General features: G+C 50.6%; 2 protein-coding genes across 4 annotated transcripts in view; one reads left to right on the top strand and one right to left on the bottom strand.

The window, feature by feature from the left end:
* Positions 1–16803, top strand: part of TDRD12 (tudor domain containing 12) — a 3486095-nt gene that overhangs the window by 3166831 nt on the left and 302461 nt on the right. Inside the window, exon 34 of one of the 3 annotated variants that reach the window (XM_085639448.1) lies at positions 4035–4156. The exons of the other annotated variants lie outside the window; for them this stretch is intronic. The gene's annotated coding sequence lies outside the window, so the exon portion shown is untranslated. Of the gene's footprint in view, positions 1–4034; positions 4157–16803 lie in introns of those variants that run through there. 3 annotated transcript variants of the gene reach the window in all.
* The window catches only part of SLC7A9 (solute carrier family 7 member 9), a 715482-nt gene that overhangs the window by 8065 nt on the left and 690614 nt on the right, over positions 1–16803 (bottom strand). The gene's annotated exons all lie outside the window — the stretch shown is intronic.

The raw sequence follows: 16803 nt of genomic DNA on the forward strand, positions 1-16803 counted from the left end.
TGCTCCCCTTCGGCCTTACCAGTGCCCCTCGGGTGTTCACGAAAGTGATGGCGGTGGTCGCAGCTCATCTGCGCAGATCAGGGGTTCCAGTCTTCCCCTATCTCGACGACTGGTTGTTGAAGGCGGGCTCGCCCCAGACAGTCGTCTCCCACCTCCAGACTACGGCGGATCTCCTGCATTTGCTGGGATTTTCCATCAACGTGCCGAAGTCACACTTGAGTCCCTCTCAGAAGCTCCTCTTCATCGGAGCGGTTCTCGATTCGGCGCAGTTCCGGGTCTATCCGCCGGAACAGCGGGTCCGGGATATTCAGGCCCTGATTCCCATCTTTCGGCCTCTATCCTAGGTTTCGGTCAGGCTAGTGTTGCGGCTTCTGGGGCTGATGGCCTCCTGCATCCTACTAGTGCATCACGCCAGGCGGCGCATGCGGGCTCTGCAGTGGGACCTGAAGTTTCAGTGGGCCCAGCATCACGGCAACCTGTCCGACCATGTCTTGATCTCGGAGGGCACTGTACGGCAGTTGCAGTGGTGGCTCACGGACCGCGATTGGGTCAAGGGCAAGAGCCTCTCCCTTCCCCAACCGGAGCATGTCGTAGTGACGGATGCGTCCCTCCTGGGATGGGGTGGCCATATGGGAGAGGCGGAGATCAGAGGCCTCTGGTCTCCGGCGGAGTCTCGTCTCCACATCAACCTGTTGGAGTTGAGAGCTATCCGACTTGCACTGAAAGCCTTCCTTCCCTCTGTCAGGGGAAGTGTCGTGCAGGTGTTCACAGACAACACCACCGCCATGTGGTATTGCAACAAACAGGGCGGGGTGGGGTCGTGGACCCTTTGTCAGGAGGCTCTGCGCCTCTGGACGTGGCTGGAACACCAGGGCGTCACCCTAGTGGTTCAACATCTGGCGGGCTCTCTGAACGCCATAGCAGACGAACTCAGCCGCCGGTGCATGATGGATCACGAATGGCGTCTGAACTCCGAAGTGGCGCAAGGTCTCTTTCAGCAGTGGGGAGAGCCTTGGTTAGATCTATTCGCCACCGAAGAGAACGCGCAATGTCAGCAGTTCTGCGCGTTGAAATTTCCAAGGCGGCACTCGCTCGGCGACGCTTTTCGTCACGAGTGGAGTTGCGGTCTGTTGTACGCCTTTCCGCCTATACCACTTCTGCCCAGAGTGCTGAAGAAGATCAGGCACGACCGGGCCCAAGTCATCTTGGTGGCTCCGGATTGGGCACGAAGGTACTGGTATCCAGAGCTACTCAGTATGTTGACCGATCCTCCGATACGTCTGCCCCTTCGGGAGGATCTTCTGTCGCAGCAGCAGGGGACGGTCCTCCACCCGAACCTGTCCAGCCTCCACCTCCATGCGTGGAGATTGAGCGGCGGCAGTTGATGCCATTTGACTTGCCTCCTGAAGTCTGTGATATCATTCTGGCAGCCAGGCGTCCCTCCACAAAGACGGTATACGCCTGCCGGTGGAACAAATTTGTGGCATGGTGCACAGCAAAGGCTGTGGATCCCCTTTCCGCCCCTCTTTCTGAGGTTCTACTGTTTCTTCTTTCTTTGGCCCGGCAGGGCTCTGCCCTGGGCACCTTGAAAGGTTATCTTGCTGCCATCTCTGCCTTCTTGCGGCTTCCTGATCAGCCTTCTCTTTTCAAGTCCCCTGTAGTTACACGCTTTCTAAAAGGCATTACTCACACGTTCCCTCCTGTCCGTTTTGTAATGCCTCAGTGGGACTTGAATCTTGTTCTCACATTTCTAATGTGTGCTCCCTTTGAGCCTCTTCATAATTGTCCTCTTCGTCTGCTGACGCTTAAGACTGCTTTTCTGGTAGCCATCACCTCGGCTAGACGGGTGAGTGAGCTCCAGGCTTTATCTTCAAAGCCTCCTTTTCTCTCTGTTCATCCGGACAAGGTTGTCCTTCGGCCTCGTCCCTCCTTTCTTCCGAAAGTGGTGACTCCATTTCATCTTGGGCAGTCTGTCACCTTGCCCACCTTCTTTCCGCCTCCGCATCCTTCCAAAGAGGAAGAGAGGCTCCACCGTCTGGACCCAAAACGTGCGCTCTCCTTTTATCTGGACCGCACAAAGCAGTTCCGGGTGGACGACCAACTTTTCGTTGGATACGTGGGTGCTAAGAAGGGGAGAGCTGTGCACAAACGGACCATCTCTCGGTGGGTCGTTTTGTGCATCAAAATTTGTTATTCCTTGGCAAAAAAGGACCCTCCTGTTGGGCTGCGCGCCCATTCTACTCGGGCCACAGCGTCTACTACTGCTTTGGGACGGGGTGTCCCTTTGCAGGACATCTGTCAGGCGGTGAACTGGGCTTCGCTACACACGTTTGCCAGGCATTATTGCCTTGACAACCAAGTCCGGAGGGATGGCTTCTTTGGCCGTTCTGTCCTCCAGGACTTTATGGTGTGATCTTGGTTCGCAGACCCACCACCGGGGATGGTATTGCTTGGGTATCTATTCTAAGGTGAGGAATCTAACTAACGTGTTTCTTTCAGATGAACAAGTTACTTACCTTCGGTAACGATGTATCTGTAAGAAACATTAGTTAGTTAGATTCCTCACCGACCCACCCATCCTCCCCGTTCTGCGCACTGACATCTAGGGTTAAGGTTATCCTTTTCAGGCCCCTAGATTTTATTTTTGGCACCAGTGTCGGTCTTTGCATGGCTCTGCGTTCCTGGCGCGGAAAGCTATGTACAAGAACTGACGTCAGCGCGCGAGGGCGGCGTCTAAGTACTCCGACGCCGTCATCCCGGCGCACGACGCCGGCGACGGACGCGGAGCCGCAGACGACGCCTAGCGACGCGCAAGGGGTATTGCTGACGAAAAATCTTCTGGATCCAGTCTGACGCCTGGGGATATTCTAAGGTGAGGAATCTAACTAACTAATGTCTCTTACAGATACATCGTTACCGAAGGTAAGTAACTTGTTCTTCAAGGCAATACGTTTGCATCCGCTTATCAGCAGGTATATAACATGCAAAGAAAACAAGCCTCAGGAGAGAGGCAACAGCATTGGCTCAAGAGAGGTCACATGATAGCGTTGACCAATAAGGCAACTAGTCTCGTAGAACAAATAGAAGACAGCATGAGTAAACAGCGGAAATAGTACGAAGGAATTATCCCCGCATGGACGAAATAGCCTGCAGATTAGAGGTAAGAGCAACAAAAAAGGAAAAATGGGTTGCGAAAAAAAATTTGTTTTCGCTGTAATTCATTAGGGGAACCGTTGGCCTTATTAAAAACCTAGCCAGTGGTCCACATAACTTAAAAACTCTCATCCATTTGCGGTCCTCACATAGGTCTCATTTGAGCCCGTCACCACAGATTGAAATCAAAGGGACAACATGCGGGCCACACAATAGTACCAACTAAAAGGTAGTAATGGATTGAATGAGTTCAGGGATAAACGAGGGTAGTGGGGAAGGTCGTATATAGAACCGAAATGACCCAAACATGCATGCATTACAGATCATGAAAAAGTGACAACAGCAGCCGGGACAACTGAACCCCATGAACAAGAAATAGTGTCCAACATCCCATTACAAGCCGTAGTAAAAAATCGAGTGAAAACGAATAAAGGTGAGAACATGTAGACCACACAACTGAAAGGTAGCAAAGAATTGATGTACCTACGGGTTAAAGTAGTGTAGTTGAGAAAATGTAAAATAGACTATCTAATCCCGGATAAACAAGAGGTATTGCCCATTTATCGATAGCGGGTCGCACTAAAAAGGATAAAAGAAGGAAGAACGCATTAAGGTGAGAACATTTAAAATATATAGATCAAAAAATAAGAACTCTGAGGGATAAAAGGAGTAACTTGTAAATAGCAAATCAGGCTCCTAGAACAAACGTGAGGTAGCTTAAGACAAAACTTTTAGGCACCGAGGGACCCAGACAGAAACAAAGACATAAGGGCAAGAATTGGGCCAGTCTGGAAAATTCAAAGATTAAAAATAAAAAATCAGGAATTAGGCTCATATTGGATAATTGACCAATATATAATTATATTTTTTTCTTGAGACAGGAATCTATAATTGAACACTGAATGTGAGAAAACACCTATCACTGGTCTTGACAAAGATAGCGGCACAAAGACAGCCCATCGAAACGCGTCGACGCATAGGATAAACACAATCCAAAGCAACGGATATCCACTTGTTGAGATAAATAAGTTTGTTTCATAAGTGGTCAATTCCCAGAGTTGTTTAATTGGATGTGTAGCATATGACAAAGTGTAGTGTCTTTTTATGTTGTGTTTTCTCTGTTATGCGGGCTCATATCGGGGTAGTGTATTGGATTTTATTTGATCCTTTGACCTTTTTATGATTATGCAAGAAATGTAATTCTGTCTCATGCTCTTTTGTGTGTATTTTCAATTTACTATATGTTTTGTGGATAAGATCCACTGTGTAGATCAGCGCGCAACAGGGACTATTATTAATTTATTTTTAAATAGGATGAAATATATGTTTTCATATAAAATAAATGTCAATTGTTTTTAAATTGAATGTGGAATTGTGACAATAATTGGACACCTAGACTGTGTTAATGTACATGTCCTCAAGGGATGGCTAGATGATACCAGGTTCTCTGAACGCCAGGGCGGACAAACTCAGCTGCCGGTGCATGATGGATCACGAATGGCGTCTGAACTCGGACGTGGCGCAAGGTCTCTTTCAGCAGTGGGGAGAGCCTTGGTTAGATCTATTTGCCACCGAAGAGAATGCGCAATGTCATCAGTTCTGCACGTTGGAATTTCCAAGGCGGCACTTGCTAGGCGACGCTTTTAGTCACGAGTGGAGTTGCGGTCTACTATACGCCTTTCCGCCTATACCACTTCTACCCATAGTGCTGAAGAAGATCAAGCGCGACCGGGCCCAAGTCATTCTTGTGGGTCCGGACTGGGCTCCAAGAGTATGGTATCCCAAGCTACTCAGCATGGCTATCGATCCCCCGATCCGACTGCCTCTTCGGAGGAGCTTCTGTCGCAACAGCAGGGGACGGTCCTCCACTCGAACCGGTCTAGCCTTCACCTCCGTGCGTGGAGATTGAGCGGCGGCAGTTGACATCTTTTGACCTGCCTCCTGAAGTTTGTGATGTAATCTTGACAGCCAGGCGTCCCTCCACTAAGACGGTATACGCCTGCAGGTGGAATAATTTTGTGGCATGGTGCACAGCAAAGGCTGTGGATCCCCTTTCTACTCCTCTTTCAGAGGTCCTTCTATTCCTCCTTTCTTTGGCCCAGCAGGGCTCTGCTCTGGGCACTATCAAGGGCTATCTTTTAGCCATTTCAGCCTTTTTATGGCTTCCAGATCAACCTTCCCTTTTCAAGTCCCCGGTCGTAAATAGATTATTGAAAAGCATTACTCATCTTTTCCCTCCTGTTCCATTCATAATGCCTCAGTGGGACTTGAATCTGGTTCTGACATATCTGATGTGTGCTCACTTTGAGCCACTTCACAACCTTCCTCTTCGTCTTCTCACTTTAAAGACAGCTTTCCTGGTGGCCATCACCTCTGCCAGAAGAATGAGTGAGCTCCAGGCTCATTCGTCTAAACCTCCTTCTCTCTCTGTCCATTCGGACAAAGTCGTTTTAAGAACTCGTTTATCTTTTCTGCCGAAGGTTGTCACTGCCTTTCATAACGGGCAGATCATCACTTTGCTTACCTTCTTTCCGCATCCCTCAAGAGGAAGAGAGGCTCCACCGTCTGGACCCAAAACGTGCGCTCTCATTCTACCCGAACCGCACACAACACTTCCAGGTGGATGACCAGCTCTTTGTTGGCTACGTGGGCGCCAAGAAAGGTCGGGCCGTGCACAAGTGGACCATCTCTCGGTGGGTCGTTCTGTGCATAAAGGCTTGTTATTCTTTGGCTGAAAAGGAGCCTCCGGTGGGGCTGTGTGCCCCTTCTACCAGGGCGACAACAGGCACTACTGCTTTGGGACAGGGAGTTCCCTTGCATGACATCTGTCAGGCAGCTACGTGGGCCTCGCTGCGCACTTTTACCAAGCATTACTGCCTGAACAGCCAAGTCCGGAGAGACGGCTTCTTTGGCCGTTCTGTTCACCAGGATTTTCTGGTGTGATCTTGGTTCGCAGATTCTCCACCGGGGTTGGTATTGCTGGGGTATCTATTCTAAGGTAAGGAATCTATCACTATGTGTTTCTTTCAGAAGCACAAGTTACTTACCTTCGGTAACGATATATCTGTAAGAAACATTAGTAGTGATAAATTCCTTACCGCCCCACCCATCCTCCCCGTTCTGCGAACTGATTTCTAGGGTTAAGGTCATCCCTTTCAGGGCTTTAGTTTCATGGCACCAGTGGTCAGCTTTTTGCATGGCTCTGCGTTCCTGGTGCTGGAAGTCGTGTACAGAACTGACGTTTGCGCGTGTGGGCGCGACTAAGTAGCTCCAGCGACGTCATCCCAGCGCCAACGACTCATGCATAGACACACGACGACGACGCCTACCGACGCACAGGGGTACTGCTGACGAAAACTTTCCGGATCCAATCTGACGCCTGGGGGTTATCCTGAGGTAAGGAATCTGTCACTACTAATGTTGCTTACAGATATATCGTTACCGACGGTAAGTAAATTGTGCTTCTTTACTTCTAAAATAGTCGTATAGGGGATGATTATTGAGCTCTTGTAGCTGCTGTGTGTTTTGATTAGCTTTTCAAAGTCTCTTAAGTTTCTGTTAGTATTACTTCTGTTCATTGGGCGTAGTCCCCAATCTCTTGCTTGATAATACTATAAACTTTCCTGTTTATTTAGCTTAAACATTATTTGGCATATTTTGAAGGTTGAGCCCTGATGAAACACATGCCTAAGTGTCAGTCAACCCTCTCTCCTCCACACCCCAAATTCCCAGCCCGTCCTGGCAACAGTGAAATTAGTGTTAAAATGCTCCAGGATAAGTGATGAAGAGAACATAGCCCAATTCAATGGATTTGCCGTCCAATCGCTAACATTAGCACATGGTAGTTATCTCATACTGATTCCATTTGTTCGAATCTAATACAATATTTCTCGTTGGATAGAGGTAGTTTGTCTTGAACGGATGGTCTACATCTGTAGTGTTGATACTATCCTGGTGCGGCTTCTCGTGTGTTCCAAATGCTTGGTGAATTTTGTTAGTCAGTCAAAAAAGTACTGCAAATACAGGAGTGTTTTTAGGGGGGGAAGCTCAGAGCTGGTTAACCACTGCATTTATTGTGATGATCAATTTAATTTGAAAGGTTTAACTTACTTTTTACCTAAATTTAATGGAGGCATGCTTAGAAGAAAACTGAAAGCTGAGTTGATGGCGTTTAGCACGTGTGGCGCTTTTTTTTTTTTTTTTTTCCAAAATTTTTTATTATACAATAAATCAGTTACAAGCATGGGCCTACAACCACCAGGGCCGGCCGCTAGACTCAGAAAGGATCGTACATTAGTTAAAGCAGTAGGCGACACCTAGGGCCCAGCCCCGTAAATGGCTCAGGATAGCTCGAGAGAAGCAGGAGACATACATTTAACATAAATAACAACAAAAAACAAAAGGCGAGGCATACGAGCAAAAAGCGTGGGTCAGGCTACATCCGGGGGACTTTTACTCCAAACCTTCAATTAGCTATCAACAGGAGGGAGTACTGAAAGATCGGGGGGGGGTAACGGGAAAGGAACATCTATATTCGATTATTACAATCAGTTGCAAGGAACCATCAAGGGTCAGGGGGACAAGGCAATATCGGTGTCCACTAGGGGGGGCGTACAGATACCCCCACGATACACGTTCCATTGCCCCCAAATTCTACCCCATGCCCCGGGTTTACCGCGGGCCACATATACAGTCTTCTCCCTGAACATACACCAGTCCATGTTTTCCTTCCATACTGACACGGTGGGTGGCCGCTGGGAGCCCCAAAGCTGCGCTATATCCCTCTTAGCAATCATGTAGCCCAGGGCCGCCCACCGAGTCTGCGCCGCGTTATAATCATTGGGCTCCCACACATTCAAGACACAGCGACGCACCTCCGGCAGCAGCGCCACCCCGGTGACTTGTCCCATGACCCCATGAACCCGACGCCAGTATTCCGCCACCTCCCGGCACTCCCAAAGGATATGGAGAAAGGTGGCACTGAGCCCACACCCCCGCTTGCAGAGCCCATCTTCCGAGAATCCCATCGAGACCAGACGGGGGCCCGTCACATACACCCGGTGGAGAATCTTTAACTGGACCAGGCGGAGACGGGCTGGAATGGCGACTTCCTTGGGGGACGATAGTGCGGACTGCCAGTCCTCGTCGTCTAATTCCACCCCGTCCCCCGTCCACGTCTCCCGAAGGCGCACCAATAGGTCAGCCCGATTATTAATGAGTTTTTTATAGATTAAGGAGATAGTACTGTCGGGAACATGACCATCAAGTATGCGGTCCTCGAGGGGCGAAGAGGCCGGGATCTTGGTCCCCTCCCCAAAGACAGAGAGCAGGGCATGCCGAACCTGGGCGTATCGGAAGAACTCCTTTTCCGTGAGTTCGTATTCGCTCTGGAGCGCCGCGAAGGTCTTAACCGCGCCCTTCATCCATAAGTCTCCCACTCTACTGATGCCAATCGTGTCCCAACGGTCAAACCCCTTCGTTGTCCAGAGGCTTCCCAGTCGGTCGGAGGCAAATAAAGGAGTAGCGCATGTTAGTCGCTCACTCCAGCCCATGGCTACATTGGCCGCCTTCCAAATCCGTACCGCGATCTTAGTGGGGCCCGTCAGGGTCCGTCCAGCCGAGCGGGAGTAAAGCGCCCTGTTATAGTTACCGCCGGGAAGCAGGAATTTATCCATCTCATACGCCGGGTTCAAGCCAGGCGCATACGTGGCATGGTTAATGGCTGATAGCTGTGAGGCCCAATAATACCTGCGAATGTCGGGAAGCGCGATGCCCCCGTCGTACCAGGGGAGAGTGAGTTTGGCCAGGGCGATACGCGCCCGTCCGTCCCACACCAGTCTCCTCTGCAGGCTCTCTACTTCCCGAAAGTAGGCCACTGGAATGATGTCGAAGGAGTTCTGAAGTGCATAGAGGAACCTGGGAAGGGACATCATTTTAAACAATGCGGCCCGACCCAGTGGGGACAGGGGCAGCCTACACCACCGAGCCGTGTCTTCCCTCAAACGCCGAAGTGGAAGCAGGAGATTGTGCTCATAGCGAGCTACCGGGTCCAACGAGATGTGTATCCCCAGGTATTTAAAGCCGGACAGAGATATTTGGATCGGAAGCCGAGGCGGCAGGAGAGGGGGGCCACCGGAGATAGGATAGACACAGGATTTAGACCAGTTAATCGTGAGACCCGAATTTCTCCCGTAGGAAGTCAGAACATCGAAGAGAACGTTAAGCGACTGCCGCGGCGAGGTAAGATACAGGAGGATATCGTCAGCATATAACGAGACCCGATCCTCAAAGCCGGGGGCCCACCGGATCCCCCTGATCGAGGGCTCCCAGCGGAGCCAAGCGGCGAGTGGCTCCAGGGCGAGAGCAAAGAGCAGAGGGGACAACGGGCACCCCTGCCTCGTACCCCTACCGAGAGCGAAGGGCCGAGAGACCCGCCCATTAACCACCACCTGAGCCATGGGTCCCGTGTAGAGAAGCTTCACCCAGCCAAGAAATCCCTCCCCAAAGCCGAATTTGGTCAAGACAGCCCAGAGGAATGGCCACTCGATGGTGTCAAAGGCCATCGTGGCATCTAAAGAAACCAGCACGGCCGGTTCGGAGAGGTACTCTGCCCTGGCGAGGGCGCCATGGAGACGCCGCAAGTTGAGGGCGGTGTTGCGATGTGGGATGAAGCCGCATTGATCAGGATGAATCAGATCGCAGATGACGCTCAACAAACGATTGGCAAGGACTTTAGCCAGGATTTTAGGCTCTGCATTTAGCAGTGAGATAGGCCTGTAAGAGGCACAGCGGTCCCGTGGCTTACCTTCCTTGGGGATCACGACTATCGTGGCCAGTCGCTGGTCGACCGGAAGGGAACCGGCCTCAAGGGACTCCTGAAACATACGACGGAGGAAGGGCGCTAGTTTATCCGGGCGCAACTTATACAATTCGATAGGTAGACCGTTGGGACCCATGGCCTTGCCCGAGCGAAGGGACCGAATCGCAGTCGCGATTTCATCTACCGACAAGGGAGCGTCCAGCTGCTCACGGTCCTCGGCAGAAAGGCCAGGCAAAGCAATGTCCCTCAGGAGAAGGCGAGAATCTTCCTCATCCCTATCAGTCACCGGGGAGTACACAGTCCGGAGGTGGTCGGCAAAACATTCCACAATCTCACCAGGCTCAGTCACACACACTCCATCCGAGACACGCAACTCCGGGACCACACGATTCACTCTCTCCTTCTTGTCCAGCCACGCAATCAGCTTTCCCGCCTTGTCTCCGGCATCATACAACCGACCCTGCTGCTCTCTATACATAGTTTTGGCAGCGTCGGTGACAAGAGATCTGTATTCAAACTGTTTCAGGCTGAGGGCATGGAGCCCGTCCGGAGTGACACCCGCCTCCAAGGCCGACTCCAGCCCCGAGATGTCAGTCTCCAGCTTCACCACCGCCTCACTCCTGAGCTTCTTAGCCACCACTATCTGGGAGAGGGCGTGTCCGCGGATTACGGTTTTAAAGGCTTCCCACAGGGACATTGCAGACAACACAGACCCCTCGTTTTCAAGAAAGTATTGGTCCATAGCCTTAACCAGACTCTCGCGGGTCGTAGGGTCTCGCAGGTACCACGGGTTAATGGGAGCGATCCGCCCTGCAGACCGCCACTCGGTGTCAAAGAGAAGCCACAGCGGGGAATGATCGGAGATACCCCTCGCCAGGTGCCTGACCTCTCGAATTCGACCCGTCTGCGCCGCGGGCATAAGGAAATAGTCTAACCTAGAAAGACTCCCATGTGCCCCAGAGTGAAAGGTGTATTGACATTGGGTCGGATGCATTAATCGCCAACTATCCACCAGGCCGAAGGTCTCCAACAGACCACCTAGCCAAGCCTGGGCAGCGGGGAGGGCCCTGGGTGGGTGACGATCCAGGTCACCCGAAACCACCGAGTTAAAATCCCCGCCCATAAGTAAAAGGCCATCCGGAAGTTCAAGCAGCATTCGACCCAAGTCCGCGAAGGTGGAGTTCTGGAGGCCCGGTGGGACGTAAATTGAGACCAGGGCAAGGGGATGCCCCTCCCACCTCCCAGTCAGACAAACATAACGCCCTCTGTCATCTGAGACCACCCTCGTGATCTCCAACGGAAGTGAGGATCGCAGGAGAATGCCCACCCCCCTGGAGCCAGTTGTGAAACCAGAGTGAGCCACGAGGCGGTATCCCCCCCTGTTCATTGCATGGCAGACATTGCCAACCAAATGCGTCTCCTGGATAAACACCACATCAGGAGTCAGACGACGCAAATACTGCAGAACTACACCCCGTTTGATACGGTCCCCCAACCCATTGACGTTCCATGACATCAGCTTCAACCCGTCCCCCCCCATCCCCTCCAGTAGATCAGAGGTCCCCCCGCAAGTAGCACAAGTCCCAAAGGTGGCAGAAAATCAATACCTCGCCCTGCAAACAAAAACCACACTACAAAACAACCCCTCCTTCCCCCCCACCCCCCCCAACACCCAACTCCCCCCACCCTGCACCCCTGCGGGCCAAAAAACCCCCCCAAATTGCAGTGCGCCTGTCGCCCAACTAACCCCAGTCTACAAAAAGACCCCGGAGGAGGAAAGGGACCCGTCCCCGCCCGCCCCCCATACAGGTACTAGCAAAACACACTGAACCAAAGAAGTACAACCCAGCTGAGCAGTGCAAATTGGCAAAATCAAGGACCAAGAGTCACTCCAAAGGGGACCCGTCACCGCTGGCACCCGCAGAGGGCCCGGGACGGCCACCTCTGTCCGGCAGCGAGTCCAACCAGTCACTCACGGCCACAGGAGAGTCAAAGAAGGCAGTCCGATCCTCATGTTCCACTCGGAGTTTGGCAGGGTAGAGCATAGAGTACTTTAGGCCCAGCTCACGCAAACGACGTTTCACCCCCTGGAATCCCATCCGCTGTTTCTGGACAAGTTGAGTAAAGTCCGGATAAAAGTTAATGGATGAGTTCTCATGTCGAACCGGGCCATGGACCCGCGAGGCCTGCAGAATCGCATCCCGGTCTCTGTAGTAAAACAGTTTGGCCACGATAGGCCTCGGGGGGGCCCCCGGCCGTGGCCGCCCGCCCGGAACTCGATGAGCCCGTTCAACGGCAAAAAATTTACTCAAGCCCGCAGGGGTCAGCTGTTGGAGGATGAGTTCCTCGACCAGGAGGTCAACCGGGCGGTCGTCGGAGGACTCCGGTACGCCGATGACACGGATGTTGTTGCGTCGGGCCCGTCCCTCGAAGTCCTCCAGCCGCCGGGCCATCTGCTCATTGACCACCTTGATGTCGCCAAGCGCGGCCTGCAGGTCCGACACATCCGCACCCAGGGTGGAGGTCCGCGCATCGAGAGTTTGAACCCTCTCGTTTGTTTTGGAGAGGTCCGCCCGTATTAAGGTGACATCAATCGCCACCGTATCGATCTTGCGGGCCAGGGCCTCGTATTGCGTGGCGATGGTCTCCCTGATGCCATCAATGGCGCCCATGATGTCCTGTAGGGAAAGTTCCGAAGAGACGGATGTGCCACCACCGGCGACGTCTGAGGGGGGACCGGCCGTTCCAGGAGAGCCTCTGCCCTGAGTGTAGCGGTCCATGTTGTTGGTCTGGACCGATCCTCCACGGAGGGAGGATTTAGTCTTGCGCCCCTCGGGGCCCCCCTTGCCCCCCATGCGGCCACGGACTCCGAGGGGGACCGCCGATCAAAAGTAGTTGGGATACCGGCCCTGGAAACCAGCGCCTCACCCGAGGCCAAAATATGGCGGTGCGGGGGGACCCAAGGCGATAGGCACTCTAGTGGCAGGTGGTGACAAAGCTTTGTGCAGAGGTCAGGGAAACACCCCGCCACCTCAATCGCTCCACCGGCCAGCCCCCTGAGGTCTGAAAGTGAAACCGAAAGTGGCCGAGCGGCCCCTGGCACCGCGCCGCAGCCGTTGTTGTTCAACTGCGACACGGCCCCACGGCTCACCTTCGCCCCGGGCACCTCCGTCGGGTGGGTCCCAAAAGTTCAAACAACGATAACTCAGGATTCCCGGGTCCGATTAAATTTCTGAAAAGAGATACGTGCTCAGCCGGTCATCATCTCCCAGATTCCATAAACCAAATCAGGATATTGTCAGGATAAATTCCGAGGAGCAGCGAGGGTCCGGGGAGCCCTGTGCTCACGTGACCATCTTGGATGCGCGCTAGGCTCCTCCACGTGTGGCGCTTTTGATACGTTCACAGTAACACCATTCAAGGGTAAAACTAAATTACTGGATCATCACTTTTGTAGCTTACTCATATTAAGGGGATGACTATAAGTATTGTTGATGATTCAAACGTGTTCTTCAACTAAGCAAGCAGGCAACATATTCTATCTAATACAGAAGTACAGATTAAAGGAATTTTATTTTCTGGCTTATTTACATCCCCTGAATGTTTGCTTTCTATATGGGAGGTTGTCAGGTATTATCTTAACACAACATATCCATCAATCACAGGGATGCAACAAAATGCATAGTTATACCAATGTAGGAATGCACAATTTCTGATGTTGGAGGCGATTTATGTACTGCTCAGATTCAGGTGGCAATCATTATGTTTGTAGCATGTGTTGCTACAGATACAACATGCTTTGCATCCTCCTGCCATCTAGTTTTGGGTGAACATATTTGAAAGTTGTTTTTCTTTAAAGATGTTTTAAGTCAGAAGACACTCTGTGACTTCTCCCTTAGCCCACAATGCCCCTAATAAGTACTCCACCTCAGATTGTGTTTATTCACCATTCTTTTTGGACCTTCTAATGCCGGTGGATCATTGACATCTCTGGTTACTTTGGTGGCAGCTGAGAATTTGGCCCCTGCAACGAAGGAACCCTTAGAGCCACTTTTACCCTTGCCACAGTAGCCACCTCTGCCAAAGGACTTGAGTCCCTTTATGTCCTGAAAGGACTTCTGTTGTTGGTATCCCAGGAAGAAAGAACTAGGTGTTTAGGTCTGCAATGTGCCCATGGTTCTAGCAATCTGTGTTCTTTTATATTTTTTAAGTCTTGAGACGACCTGAGTGCTAAACCGATGTTCTCTGTTAAACGTGCCACTGATGACATGTACAGCTGATCCAGAAGCCTGAGACTCTCAGGCTTGGCATCTGACAGTATGCTGGTATTAATTTCCCTGGATGAGGTGTCAGCGAGTCCAGTGCATACCAAATATTTACCTTTGAAATGACCTTCTCTATGTGACCAATTCTTGTCCCCTCTTGTCGTAGGCTTCAATGACATGCTTCACCAACGTCTCTCCTCCCAATGATGTGGATCAAATCTGGAGAGAAGGCCAAAGGAATAGGCAATCCTCCTCTGAGGGGCTGCACTAACAGAAACTTCCCGCCCGCAAAAATGTTCTTACTTCCTGTTTTTGGAAGAACAACATCCCCTGTCGCTTGAGCTGAGGCTCTCTTTCTAGCTGTGTGCACCACCAGACGAGCAGGCGGTGCCTGTTCCCTGATGTAAACTGGGTTGTCCGGGCTGCCTTGTATTTTTTTGTGATTTGAAGGGTGACAACTCTAAACCTAACTAGGTCCTTGATGTTGTCCATGCTGCATTTCAGCATGGGCAGGTATTGGAGCAGTCTCTCGCTTTTAGAGAGGGCTTTGACCAAAGAGTAATTGTCCTTCTTAACGACGTGGAGCTTTACTTTGTGGTGCTCTGCCTCCCATAACTGTCAGATAGTCAGTGGTGTCATCTGTGGACGGCCTTAGTAGGGTAGAGCAATACGTCAGGATTGTCTTGGGGATCAACATGGTAATATATCCTTGGATCCCCAGGAACGATAGGGTCATGATACATATATTGAGGGTAAAAAGGACTAACTTGGTCAAGTCAGAGAACTGTGATGACTGAGGGGGTGGGAGCGTGCAAAGCCAAGAAACTGCTGGTGGCGTGTGAGGCCTTGGTGTAGGAATCTCCAGTGGTGGACTGGTGGCCTTGTGCCTATCCCTCTTGGGAATGAGAAAGGCCTGTAGCTCTACAGACATTTGCTTCTCAAAGGTGAGCTTTCTCTTCTTACGTAAGTGAGGTGTATGCAGCTGATCTTCGGGTGTGGTTGAGCTAAGATTGTCTCTGTGTATGAATGAAGGAACATCTTTTCCTTCCTGATGTACTGGTTCTCAGGGAGCTCAAAGAGGAATGGATCTTAACACAAGTCTGATTTAGGAATCGAGGCCTGATTCAGAGCTTGATTAATGTTAATGCCCCAAAGGAGTCTGCAAGGTAGATCTCGAGAGAATCTTCTTGCCCCTGAATAATGATTGAAGAAATGTCACTGGTAGTGGTGTCTTGATCGCTGGTAACCTGTGTAGTGTAGATGGTTAACCCATTTACATGGTTCAATGTGGAAAGCTATTGGGCTACATGCAGAGCCGCTGCCATAAGTCAGAATGGCCCAAAATGCTTTAAAGTCCCCTAAATTTGCTTAATGAGTTAAATCTGCCCAGACCTTTGCTTCCCAGGCACTTCAAGCATCATTTCGCTTGGCCTTGTAAATTTTTCGAGTCTCTGAAACACGACTTTGATCTTCTGCTTTTATGACTCTTAGGAGATGAGCTTTTGCTATCCTACACTTAGCATTATACCATGGATGCTGTTTTGGGCAATTTTCTGTTAGTTTCCTATGTTCTCTAGTGAACAGTTCCCTCATCAGCACAAACAAATTTGCACTGACTTATATAATTTGACTAGGGGCTGCACCCTCTTCAAACAAATTGTTGATTTCCTCCATGGCAGTACCTACATGAGTGTAGACCTGTTCCAATTTCGGGATGTGTCTGGGCATACTCTCATTTTAACGCCTTTTTATTGTTAGAAAGAACTGCATTCCCCAAAACACTAGGCTTTGTTACTTTCATACAGGGTTTGAGTAACCCGGTAAGTACCAGCTTCGGGCATTGTGGTCGCTGTCCCCCCTTTCAACTAAGCTTATATGGCCCATATAAGCCCAAACATACAGGGAAAGAAATATATTATGCTTAAGCTATTCTCACGTTTGTAGGTCATGGTAGGTCGAAGCGCATGTGATACCCAACAGCTGTAATGCCAAGGTTGAGAATTTCCTTACTTGAGAGATGCCTATTCTTGGAATGTTCCATAAAGCATTCTCCTCGTCAGATATAGAAGAGACACAGCTATTCAGTGGTTATATCGTCACATTGAAGTCACCTGACACTATTATAAGGGAAATAGAAGCTCTTGTTCGTAACCATAAGCCTATTATAAACATTAAAAAGATAAAGGCAAATGTTGTCTTTATATAATTGGAGACCGAGCAGGTCACGAGTGGTTCTATTGAGTATTGTGATTTTACAGTTGAATGAGTTTTTCACCCAAACTTATAACCCCCCAACTGGGCAACCTCTTTCCTGGGTCAAAGCAGGACATACACAACTGGAATAGCCACATCTGAAGCAAGGTTTGGGGTACAATGTTTCCTGAAACACACAACTGTCATGCTCATCTATATAAGATCCCCAGTCAGGATCCATAAGATTTAGCTTTAGTCTGGCTAAGTTCCATGAGAGGATCTTCCACACTACTTTATCAGTGTTCGGGAGGTCAGATAGAGGAGGCTCCTGATGTGCATTAGAACAGTTGGACACTGAGTCTCCGGGTTGGA

Source organism: Triturus cristatus, chromosome 12 (genome assembly GCF_964204655.1).
Source record: "Triturus cristatus chromosome 12, aTriCri1.1, whole genome shotgun sequence".
Classification (NCBI taxonomy): Eukaryota; Metazoa; Chordata; class Amphibia; order Caudata; family Salamandridae; genus Triturus; species Triturus cristatus.